The 12,975-nt window shown below is 41.4% G+C and overlaps 1 protein-coding gene across 1 annotated transcript in view; it reads right to left on the minus strand.

Moving 5' to 3' along the window:
* Positions 1-12,975, minus strand: part of SCARB2 (scavenger receptor class B member 2) — a 68,718-nt gene that overhangs the window by 54,561 nt on the left and 1,182 nt on the right. The window lies entirely within an intron of this gene.

Consider the following 12,975-nt stretch of genomic DNA (forward strand, 5'->3'; position numbering starts at 1 on the left):
GGCCCTGCAGACCACACAGAGGTTCTCCCTAATGCAAGCCCCTTGCCCTTACTGCAAAGTCTTTTCCCCTTTACAATCAGATTTGGGGTTTTTTTTGTTTGTTTGTTTGTTTTCTTTTGTGGTACGCGGGCCTCTCTCACTGCTGCGGCCTCTCCCGTTGTGGAGCACAGGCTCCGGACGCGTAGGCTCAGCGGCCATGGCTCACGGGCCCAGCCGCTCCGCGGCATGTGGGATCCTCCCGCACCGGGGCACAAACCCGTGTCCCCTGCATCGGCAGGCGGACTCTCAATCACTGTGCCACCAGGGAAGCCCTCAGATTTGTTTTTTATTTGACACTCCTAACTATTGTGCCACGTTGCCTATTTTGCATTGACCCAGGCAAGAGGTGTTTCAGAAGGTCACACTGGCATATGTGGGAAGGAGGGTTTGGCTGAGATTGTTGTAAGGATTAAATGAAGATTCAGCAGAGCGCTTATCGCAGGCCATGCTCAAAATACTCAATAAATGGTGACTGCGATCTTGACTATTACCATCTTCAGGTTGGGGATGAGAGGGTTCCAGGACTTACTCTGAAGAAAAAAAGGAATCATGTCACTTCCATGAGTCTGCTCAAATATAGACAACCCAACAAATGTTAAACAATGAAAGAGGGGGAAAAAATAAAGTCTTTAGTCATGATTCCCTCTTCCAGCCCTACATAAAATTCAGTTTAGGTTGAAACAACAAGGAATTAGTACAAATTCGGAAATAACCAAAATGTTGAATAGGACAAGAATGACTTAGTGAATTACAATAATTCACAGGCTGGAGTAGAAAGCAATTAGAATTATAAAAACTACATAGACCTAAGGAACATGTTCATAATCTATGTTAAATGGTAAAAGCAGACAATGTAAAATATGCGTAAGTGTGGACAAGACTAGCAGATAAAGTGCAAACATGAAACCAGGGGGGTGATATATAGATAATTTTAAAATTTCAATCTTTTAGTTACCCTCAAAATCACTAAGCCTCCACACTAAATGTCTAACAGCATTTATCTCTATGCAACAGGATTATGAGGGGTCTTGCATTCTCTCTGTGATGTTTCTCTGCATTGTTTGGATTTTTTTTTTTTACAACAGAAGTAAACTAATTCTGTAAGCAGAAAAAATAACTGTTCCCTTATCATTTTTTTAAGTGAAAATCTAAGAAAGAAACTCAGATTCTACAAAATGTATTAACAGACCCCAAGGGAAGGCAGGAGGAGATACAGAGAACAAGCTTCATCTAGCTTTTCCTCTGTCCTTGCAAAACAGAGGTAAGGCCGATGCCTCCTCAGCTGTGGTCAGTTCTCCCTCACAAGCGCCAAGGGCCTCCACCCGCCACACTGGGCTGTACAGCATTTCTTTTCCTGTTATTGTCAGGACGGTTGATGTAACACTCTGCGTTCCTCGCCAGCTTTTCCTGACAAGCGTCACAGTGTGTGAAGAACTTCACCGTGAGAAAGGGCTTGCTGCAGCAACATGGATGGACCTAGAGATTGAGATTATTACACTAAGCGAAGTAAGTCCAAGGAAGATAAATATTATATGATTTCACTTACACGTGGAATTTAAAAAGTAGTACAAATGAACTATTTACAAAACAGAAACAGACTCATAGACATAGAAACAAATTTATGGTTACCAAAGGGGAAGGCGGAGTGGGAAGGGATAAATTGGAAGTATGGGATTAGTAGATGCACACTACTATATATAAAATAGATAAACAACAAGGATTTACTATATGGCACAGGGAACGATAGTCAATATTTTGTAATAAACTATAATGGAAAAGAACTGAAAAAAAGAATATAGATATGTGTGTGTGTGTGTGTGTGTGTATAATACTGAATCACTTTGCTGTACACCTGAATCTAACACAATATTGTAAATCAATTATACTTCAATTAAAAAAAAAGGATTTGCAACCTTGTTTATTTATTAGAGTGAAGAAAATCATCTCAGAATTATGAACCCCAAAAGAGTCAGTCAGTGTGAGTGAACAGACGGTTAACCGCCCAAGTTTATCTTGCCTGGTTTGTATACAGCTTAGCCAAAACAAGTCCAAAGACAAGGGGAAGAGTTCCCAGAAAGAAGGAAGGCAATATCTTTGCCAGAAGGCAGGGTAAGACTAGCTGTTCTCATGACAGTCTGATGTGAACTTGTTCCTCCAAGTTTCAAGTGGATGACGAAGTTCCAGGATGGAAATAAACATCTGGTAGACTGGAGTCCTTCGCTAAACAAAGCAAATGAAAACCTACTAACAGGAACAATCCCTGACAGCTTGCCAGAGCCACAGTGACAGCAGGTGCTGTGACAACCCGGGACTCTCCTCCACCCCCATCACCGGCCTCTCCCTGGTTACTCTTAGCTGAGTCAACACTCAAACAAGTCTCAGACCACCTTTGATTCCATTCAAATCTTGCTCTCAAGAGTGTTGGTTTTTCCTGTACCTTTAACACGTCTCTTTTCTTCCCCTGCTAAATGGCTGTCATGGAACCCACTGTAAATCCCAGAGTGGATGGTGTGGGGTGGTGCATGTGCATGTGTGCGTGTATGTGTGTGTGTGTACACATTAAGTAGGGAAGGGGAATGAGAGAACAGAAGGGAGTTTATAAATACAGCTGCCAACATTTCTAAAACAGTTGCTTCTTTATTTTTATCTCCTTCCCTGACATTCAGCTCAGAGAAGGACAATTATCATTGCTAAAATGCTACTTACTGGAAGTCTCCAGGAATCAGGTGCTGTGCTAGGGTTTTATGGACAGGATCTCTAAGCCTTACACTGGCCCTGCAAGGTAAGAATTCCCATTTTGCAGATAAGGAAATGTTGGCACCGGCTTTCCGAAACTCACAGAGCCAGTAAGTCAAGTGAAATCCCACCAAGTCTAGGTCTGTGGGTTTGCAAAGCCCATGCTCGGCCACTCTAGCAGCTGCCCCACCATCACACCCTCAGGGTAGAGCTGCCAGATTTAGTGAATAAAAACAAAGGATGCCCAAGGATGTCCCAAATATTGCATAGGCCATGTCAAAAATGCTTTAATTCTTAGGATGCAATGCTGAAGAATTCAGGGGCAAAGTGCTGTAATATCTGCAACTTGCATTCAAATAATTCAAGAAAAAGTATATGAGAGAGAGATGACGTCTATATAGGAGGATGCTAACAACTGATAAATTGAAATGAATCAAAATATTGCACAGACATACTCACTAAAATATTATTTGTAGTTTATCTGAAATTCAAGTTTAACTAGACATCCTGTATTTTATCTGGCAACCTACCCCAGAGAGACCGTGAAACTGTAGAGAAACCATCACTTGGGCTCCAAGACCTTCCTGGGCCACTAGGCAACCCTGTAACCAGCAGAGTTTTCCACTTATGCTAAATTAACAATCAGCGTAAGGTCCAAAATCAGTTTTACAATGTGACTTTGGATACTGCAGAACATGGTGAATTGTTCCAGGCATAACATGGTGGCACTACCATCAAAACAGGTGATTGGAAAGATGATCAAGTTATGTGGTCAATCTGTAGTGTCAACAGCCAAGTTAATCATTTGGACTGAAAAACTCACCTTTCCGTTAATTAGCCAATATGTATATAATGAGAGCTTTCTCTATGCCCAACAAGCATAGGCCCTGTTTCAAGAAGACATTTTAGCTAAGGACACAAAATTGACCTGTATGTAACAGTGCAAGGCCCAAAGAGGGGCTTATGCCTGAAATTATTTGGATCATTTCAATTGTATGGATCCATCCTAAAATCCCCATCTGGATACCTCACAGGCTGTTCAACATCAACGTGACCAAAAAAGGGACTCATGATCTTCTCCCCTAATCAATCACTCAGTCCTGTTGAGTTTACCTCCTCCTCTTCTCCACTTCTATTCCTGTGCCTATTTCATCACCAGCGTGGACTGAGACAATACTGTTCAGTATGAGCTAGTCTCCTAATAGGTAATTAGGTAACAGGTAGTCTCCTAACTGGTCTCCTTCTCTCCAGCCTTGGCCCTTTCAAAGCTATTATCCACATCAGCTCCCAGAGAGTTCTATCAGGACAGACACTCTCCCTACTGCTCACAGGATAAAGTCTGAGGTTCCTGACCTGACACAGCCCATCACCTGCCATCCTCTGTCATCCGCTGACAGGTCCTTTAAGCACCAGCAATGCTCAAGTGCCCACCTTCCCCCAAGTATGGGCTGGATTAGCTGCATCTGCTGAGAGCTGACATGAGTTGGTACAGCCACAAGATACAACACATCCAAGCCAGCCTGACAGAGATCTTTCGAGAAGGCAGCACAAGGATGGCTGCTGACCCAGCTGTCCTGGTATAAGCCACGTCCAGATGATAAAAACAAGCACTCAGGGAATTGCATTGGGCTTGATGGGAGTAAGTAATACTTTAAAGGAAACTTCCAGGCTTCAAGAGCACTGCTGGTTGTTCTTTTAGTTCAACAAAGTGCTACTTAATAATTAAACACAAACTCAGCATCCATGTTGCCATCTACACCATCTAAATTCACCCAGAGATGATGCAGACCAACTTTGAGAGTCTGATCCAGTAGCATGTGGATGATTCTCATTGGATTCCAGATTAATAAAACTCACCATATAGCAAAACACCAGTTGGTTTGCGTTATTTTAAAAATTTCTCCCTGAAATTAAGCAAACCCAATGCAGACTCTTATTAATTAATTAATGTAAGTAATTAATGTATGTAATTTGCACTATTTACCTTTTTAAATTCTCTGTTGAGGTAAAAGAACTACGCTACCATTAACATTTTACCCTTATTCTCTGACCTTATTTTAACTCAAGAACAAATGCCTTGGCTTTTTTTTTTTTTTTTAATGTCACTGTTGTTGAACTCATTTTGCTTTAATTGCAACTCCAACAATTTCGGCTAATGAGATCTGACAGTTGAAGTTCAAATGTTAGTTTATGTGTAAGCTGCTACTCTGTCTATAAAATGACACACAAGGAGGGCTTCCCTGGTGGCTCAGTGGTTAAGAATCCACCTGCCAATGCAGGGGACATGGGTTCAAGCCCTGGTCCGGGAAGATCCCACATGCCGCGGAGCTACTAAGCCCGTGCTCCACAACTCCTGAGCCTGCGCTCTAGAGCCCACGAGCCACAACTACTGAGCCCGTGAGCCACAATTACTGAAGCCCACGCACCTAGAGCCCATGCTCCACAACAAGAGAAGCCACCGCACTGAAGAGTAGCCCCCGCTTGCCACAACTAGAGAAAGGCTGCGCGCAGCAATGAAGACCCAATACCGCCAAAAATAAACAAATAAATAATTTATATTTTAAAAAAAACTTGACCTTAAAAAAAAATTACATTCAAGACAAGAAGGTGGAACAGTTATCCTGAAAAAGCTCCTGCTACAAAATTCACACTAGAGTACTTTTTTTTTTTTTTTTTGTGGTACGCGGGCCTCTCACTGTTGTGGCCTCTCCCGTTGCAGAGCACAGGCTCCAGACGCACAGTCTCAGCGGCCATGGCTCACGGACCCAGCCGCTCCGCGGCATGTGGGGTCCTCCCGGACCGGGGCACGAACCCGTGTCCCCTGCATCGGCAGGCGGACTCTCAACCACTGCACCACCAGGGAAGCCCTAGAGTACTTTTTAAATGCTTCCAGGTAATTACAAATGTGAAACCAAGGTTGAGAACTGCCAGCCTAAAGAAAAGGCAGCCACCAGACAGAAACTTAATCAAAAGGACCAGGTGAAAATTGGGGAAATATATGTGGATTCCAGCCAGCGGGGTTTTGGGGGGAAGAGGCTGAACGAGTGGATGAGAGAAAGTATTTTAAGATGTGAATAAATAAGAAGTGTGGCCGTGACAATAATGCTGGGTTCTGTGTATAACCTGTAGAGCCAGTCATTCTTTTACAGCCTGTTTGGTTGTGATTATATCTCTCAAAGATGAAATAAGTAATGTTCTACGTGTCCTCTTCCCTCCATTACTGTGAACTATCAGAAATATAGTCTTAAAAGTAATATCCTTAAAAGGGGACTTGCAAGAGTAATGATTACATTCCCATAACAATGGCATTCTGCCTTGCTTTCTCTAGAAAGAGTATAAAACTCAGATGCCAAAGGAGCCCCATGGGAAGGAAAGGTCAAAGAGTGAAGCAGGTACAGGTTTGTACATATTTGCAAGCCAAATCCCAGCAATAATATTCACTTCTACACAGAAATATGCCCTCTCCCATTTTTGTTAAACACATTTTGTTAAACACAGGCTGTCTTTCATTTTCCTTCTTTTGGTAAAGAGCGTCAGACACAAACAGATATTTCTCTACTCTGTGAAAGACAGCAGAGCAAGCACCATGACAAAGGGCACCCTCACTGAGCCTTGCAGTCAGGCGACAACAGGGGTGTGACCATGTGGGGACAGGGAGGGAGGTTAGCAGTCTCTATTTTGCCCAGGCTGCTGCCACACAGGACTGTGATGGGGTCAGCACGGCAAAACAGCCACGTGTTTCCGGAGAAGCTGGAAAGCTGGATTATTTGGTGAATTTTCCAGATTTTAAAGGTATAAACTACTAGTGAGGCAAACGTGACCGCTGACCTACAGAGCGGAACAAAAATGTGAAGCCAAATAACAATATACAAACAAAATCATCCTGAAGATGTTAAGTTTTCATTCTTCCATTCATCCACGCAATGTTTAATGACCATCTATTTTGTATGACATTCATTCAGCAGGTTGGGAAGAGGATACAAAGCTACATAAGGCAGGACCCCTACCTTCAAAGAGAGCTTTCAGGCTAGCTTTAAATACTAAATTGTGTCATATGAATAGAAAATCCCTGGCAGGGCTGAGGCTAGAGGGGAATTATCAAGGAATTCAATTATGGAGCTGCTTATGTTCTAGTCTAGTTTGTTTCACATGCAGGAAAAGACAGGAGATTTGCTGAACCTGCATTACCGTTGGCCCAAACTACTATCCTTCACACTGGACTAATGAAACTAAAAGGACATGTGAATATATATTGAGTTGGCCAAAAAGTTCGTTCGGTTTTAAGTAAACATAAAAGACACATTTTTCATTTTCACCAAGAACTTTATTGAACATTCACTAACCAAATGAACACTTTGGCCAACCCAATAACAAACTAAACAAAATCCTGGTGGTTTGAAAACATTAATAATATAGCTTCCAAACTGGCCTTACAGAAATAAAGCAGAGACATTATGTTATTTTTAAAATTATTCTAAAAATCAACAAAATTAATTAAATGAAAACCAGATCAGTAGTTCTCGAAGGGTGGTCTGAGGACCTTTGGGGGGTTCCCCAAGACCCTCTCAGGGGGTTCCCCAAGGTCAAAACTATTTCCATAATAATACTAAGACATAATCTGCCTTTTTCACTCTCATTCTTTCATGAGCATACATACAGAGGAGCTTTCGAGAGGTCACACAGCTTGTAATGATGTCATCGCTCTGACAGCTAACAGAATGTGTTTGTGTATTCTTGTGATTTAAAAATGTGTCCGTTTTAATTTCTAATATTGTAAATATCAATAGATATAACGCACAGAAATATAGGTTCTTTGGGGTCTTCAATAAATGTTAAGAGAATAAAAGGGTCTGGGTCCCAAAAGTCTGAATTAGATCATAAATTCCATAAGGGTAAGGACTGTGTCTCATTTACTATTGTATCCGTAGCTCTTAGAACACCGCCTCACAAATGGTTCACACTCATTAAATATTGATATTTGCTAAATAAACAGATGACTGCCAAAGAATACACCTATAAGTGCTTTTGGATATAGAGAGCAAACACCGAAAGTAGCATTTATTTTCCTCAGTTGCTTCTGACTAGTTACCAGCTTTGATAAAAAAAAAAAGTCGCTTCATGTAATGTATCATGTATATAGAATATATATCTTGATGATATAGGCCATCAACGCCCAGTCACTTGGCCAACATCCTGTGTTTTCATTAATGATTTTATAATCCCACCTGCCGATTCTTCCCTGGGAAACAAGCAAGTGTCTGGCAGAACAGATGGCCCCTTCACTGCGGCCTGACAATGAAATCTTGTACTTTATTCAACAAGAAAACAAAAACGATTCTAACAATCTAGAACCTTCCCCTCCCTCCCTAAAGATATCTCCTATAATGTAAACATGCAGAATAATAGTAATTACTAAGAGTAATCGCCCCAGTTAGAATTATCAACTCTTTTATATGTTAGTCATACCAGTTGAAATTAAAAATAAATACAGCAAATTAAAAATAAATAGAAGCACCCCATTTCTGTAAAGTATATGTATTACTATATATGCACAATGAAAAAATGTGGATTAATCAACAATATATTTAACAGTGGTTATCTTTTATTAATTTTTGTTATCTGACTTTTTACAATGGCATGTATTCTTTTTAATCAGAAAAATAAACAAAAATAAAGAATAAAATACAAAGTTTAAAAAAAAAAAAAAGAATTGCCATCTCAAGGAGTGAAGACATGGGTTAACATAATCACCATCCAAACCAGTCACAGACTTCAGGGTTAGCTCTTTGATCTAGGTGCTGTTCCTAAGGACTCTGATTCAGCAGGGCTGGTCTCTATTTTTTTAATTTCCATAGGTGATTCTGATGTGGTTCCCTAGAGTCTAGGGACAACACTGAGAACTACTGGTTTACTCCACTGTCTTAACCATTAGTAATGAATGCACGCACAGTCACCATGAATTAGTAACAGCTGAAAGAAACATAATATGATTTTGATGGCACCAGATCATGTTTCTAAAAGCCAGGGAGGAGTTGGAAAATTTTGCTTACGAGTTAAAGCATCTGGCAAGGATACGGCCTCTGTTTACAGATCTATGGTTTCTGCTTGTGCTGAGCCAATCACATCACTCTATCACGAATCTGGAAAGAAGGAACTGAGAGATGAAGCATGTTCATGGGAGGCTCAGCAGCTGAAGAGTCATATAGGGTCAGGGCTGGGGATGCTCCAGATGAGGAAACAGCCTGGTCCCGAGGAAACAAAGGAAGCTGGTTGGTGGGGAAGCAGAGGAACGCGTGGGAGACACAGAGCGTGCCTGGTCCTCCTGACTTTCCAGTTTCTATTGGATTGGCAGGAGGCCTGACTGTGATGTGGTTCTCACCCTTCAATTTCTATAAGCTTCCTCTTCTGGCTTTATAAAAAGCTGGCTAGCTCTTTCTTGAGCTCGCGTAAGGGTGCCTCGTTTCCTCAGAGAGCATGCTCCTCTTTAATGCCAAGAAGTGGAGGATGATGTGATATGCGAGGGTAGAATTTACTGTCACCAGGAATCTTTAGAAAGGAAATAAGGTGCTAGTAACTGCTCCGGGATAACAGGTGTAAATAAGCCAGAACTGTCACAGGCAATGGGATGTAGGGTCATCCTCAGGATGGGAAAAGTGAATGAGACCCAGCTTGCCCCCCAAGCCTCTCCATTTGGACTTTGGTAAGTCACTTATCTACGTATCCAGTGCCATACAGGTATAAAGGTAATTCGATACCCACCACCATCCATTCCAAAATTGACACAGTCTCAGTTTCCTTAACTAGAAAATAACAGATTAAGTGATGCCTAAGGTTTTTTTCTTAATCTAAGATTCTATGTCTTCTTAACTCTGAAAAGAGACAACTAAGGAGATGAGGTAGACGGGCAAGAAGGAGCTCTTTAAGATTACATATACTTGATTGTCTTTACATAAACAACAATGAAGATGTTTTACTCATTTGACTTTTAAAAAAGACTCCATATATTCACCAATCAATGTTATTTGATTAAATTATCAGTGATTATATTTTATTTCTTGAGGCACTAGAACAGCTCCAAAGTTGCTTTGGCTCCCGATGGAGGCCAGCTGGTACCTGCCCAGAGCCTCAGGTTCTGGCAAAGGGTAAGGGAATCTGTCCTGTTTGTCTCATCGCTGAGACCTAAGGCTATCGTTCTTCCTTGGTCTGTGAATAGGAAGCAAAGTGTCAACAGTCTCTTGCCCTCTCACTGCTTCCCTTGCCAGCCCATCTCTTATTAGCCAGCCTTGACTTTGGCCAGCTCTGTGTCCTCATTTCTGAGAGATGTTTAAACCGTCAACAAGCCTAAAGGCAAATTTAATATCCTGAGCTGCAGAGTTGATCTCAAGCACAGGTCGTATGCCTGTGTCATAGAATCTCAGAAATTTGAAGCTTGAAGGAACTTTATCTACTATATAAGCTTCAGTTCCTAGATGAGAAACGAATAGCTGGAAACAATAACAAATGTTTACTGTTGTCTGTACAAATATGTTGCCTATACAAATAACAATAACAAAGTCAGGTGCTTGGGAGGGACTGTGCTATATGCTTTCCATCAATCCTTTTATTTCATTATTGCACCAACCCAAAGGTAGGTATTCTTATTACGCCCATTTTCAAGATGAGGAACCTAAGGGTTTGAGAGGTTCAATACTTTGCTACTTGGCTTGTCCAGTTTAATCCAAGTATTTGTTAGTGACAGAAAAAGGAGTTTTAACCAAGTTCTGCTGATTCTTAGGACACTGTTCTTTCAAGTAAAACGATCAAAAAGTGAGGCAGCAGGCTTTTTAGCTACCTACCATGTACCAGACACTACACTAGGTGCTAGAACAATTAGCAGGGTTACCAGATGAAATGTCACATAAAATCCTGCCCTTCCAGGTTCTAGGGAGGAAAAGAGATTGCTAGGTCTCTGCAAAGCTCTGTCTTCAGGGAGGTTAAAATGCTGGAAAGAGAAGGCCTGGTTAATGCTCAGAGTATCCCCCAGGATGCGGGTGTGGGCCAAGGAGGGAAGCATTACTCTGTCTCTTCTGCAATTGAGAAAAGAGAAACAATTACAGGGCTTGCCCAATGCAAGGCATAATATAACAAGCCAAGAATGGAACCAAACTGTCTTGGTTCCTTCCACTCTATTCAATGGCCAAAATTTAAATCTCCCTTCAATCACCCCTGGCTACTGTGGGATCAAAGATAATTATCACATGAGACAAATTCTTCTAATAGGAATTATGTTACTAAGCTTCTCACAATTAACCCAACCTACTCATTTGATTTTCATCCTTTTTCTCTCTTCTCTTTTTGATGTAGACAAGACAGGACACAGTCCTCAAATGAAAAAATTAAGAACTGGGAGTATCAGAGTGGATAATATTACAAGTATATTAAAGTCTAGTTATGAATGAATTTTCCATAACAACATTAATGGAAAGAATGATGGCAGCCATAACTGATCACCTATTCCGTGCCTGATACTGTGCTCAGATTACCTCACTCAGTCTCACAACAGCACACACAGAGGCAGATCCTGGGTTTGTGTGAAGCTTATACATGGTGTGGAGGCCCTCCCTAAGAAAAGAAAATTTTGGATACAGAATTAGGTAGAAGGCTTTGGAAGGGTCTGTGCAAGCGAGGGACCCAAAGCTTGAGCTTCGTGAGCTTCATGGTAAATGCACCACTGTGCCCCAAATGGCTAACATCCTCACTTCTCCAAGGAATGAAATTGAGGCTCAGAGAAGTAACTTGCCCAAAGTCAAAAGGCTTGGAAATGTCAGGGCTAGGATTTGAACATAGGGTGCCTGACCTCAAATCTCATGTATTTTTTCTTTGCTTATGTGCCTTCTAACGAAAATAAAACTGTTATCATTTACAAATAACTATACATACTAACTATACCCCATGAAAAGTACACTCATTTTCTCCAATAATTCTTATAGTCCTTCTATTTATGTGAGTTGTTATTATCCCCACTTACAGATGGAAAAACCTAAAATCAAGAAAGGTTAAGCACCAGCCAAAGGTAACCTAGCTAGTACACAGTGGAGCCAGGATTCATGCCCACGAATTGACCTGCAGAGACCTTACTCTTTCCCACCATCTCTTGCTACCGTCCAACAGGTGATCCAGGAAAGCAGAATGGTAATGATGGTGTAATGCGTGACCTCTGGTTGCCTTACAATATTCCCACACCTGTCCCATGGAAACTAGCCCTGTCATTTAGTTTCACATACCACATTGTGCAATATTCCTTAACAGGGTGAGGCAATTCTGAAAGTTCACTTCCTCTGTACTATAATTTATTAGTCAGATCAGAGTCCACTCCTCACGGAGAAAACCACCTTTAAAAGCCAATTACCAAATATCAACACCAACTCAAGTCCCAGCCAAGCTGCCTTACAGCCAACACCCCCCAGCATCCTCCCTGCACACCGCCCATGAATGTAGACCCACAGAGCGTCAGAAGGCTGATGATATCTGAGACACAAGGGAGATCACTCAACCTACAGGGCTCTTCTGAAACAGCCTTTCAAAGCCACACAAGAAAATTCAATTGACTGCAATTGGATTGCTGAACTCTAGTCACCCAAGCAAGAGGTTACATCCTTAAACAATCTTGCCATGGATCTGCAGGTGGACAAGTGTGGAGAGATTCAATTTAGTTTTTTCTTTGAACATGGGTGCTCAGAGAAAACAATGGCCTTTGAGAAGCTCAGACAGTGGGCCTTGTCTCCCATTGGCAGTGTGAACTTTTAAAAAATGAAACTATGCTTTGTCATGGCATTTTTTTTTAAGTTGCCTTTAACTGTCAGATTTCAAGTAATTGATGGCCTTTAGAAAATCCTCTATTAAAGGAATATGTCTTTTGCCACCTGGAACAAAACAATTTTGCTAACTGGGAGTGCAGTGATCAATCTTGGAGGAGGCCCAGGGCTTTTATTATCTGGCCAACAGCAAGTGTCAACCAGTGGAAGAAATTAGCCATGCAGTTATGAGTGCTAACAAAAAAGGCTGCTCCAATAATCTTTTTTTAAAGGAAAAAGCGATCCCATTAACTCTCTCTGGTTCCTCTTTCCACACAGGTTGGTGGCTGTGGGTGAAAGGGCAGGAGAAATGACTACTTGTGAAATCATAGGATGGAGAAATCTGAAATGACCAGCTCTCCAGCAT

The sequence above is a fragment of the Kogia breviceps genome, chromosome 6 (genome assembly GCF_026419965.1).
Source record: "Kogia breviceps isolate mKogBre1 chromosome 6, mKogBre1 haplotype 1, whole genome shotgun sequence".
Classification (NCBI taxonomy): Eukaryota; Metazoa; Chordata; class Mammalia; order Artiodactyla; family Physeteridae; genus Kogia; species Kogia breviceps.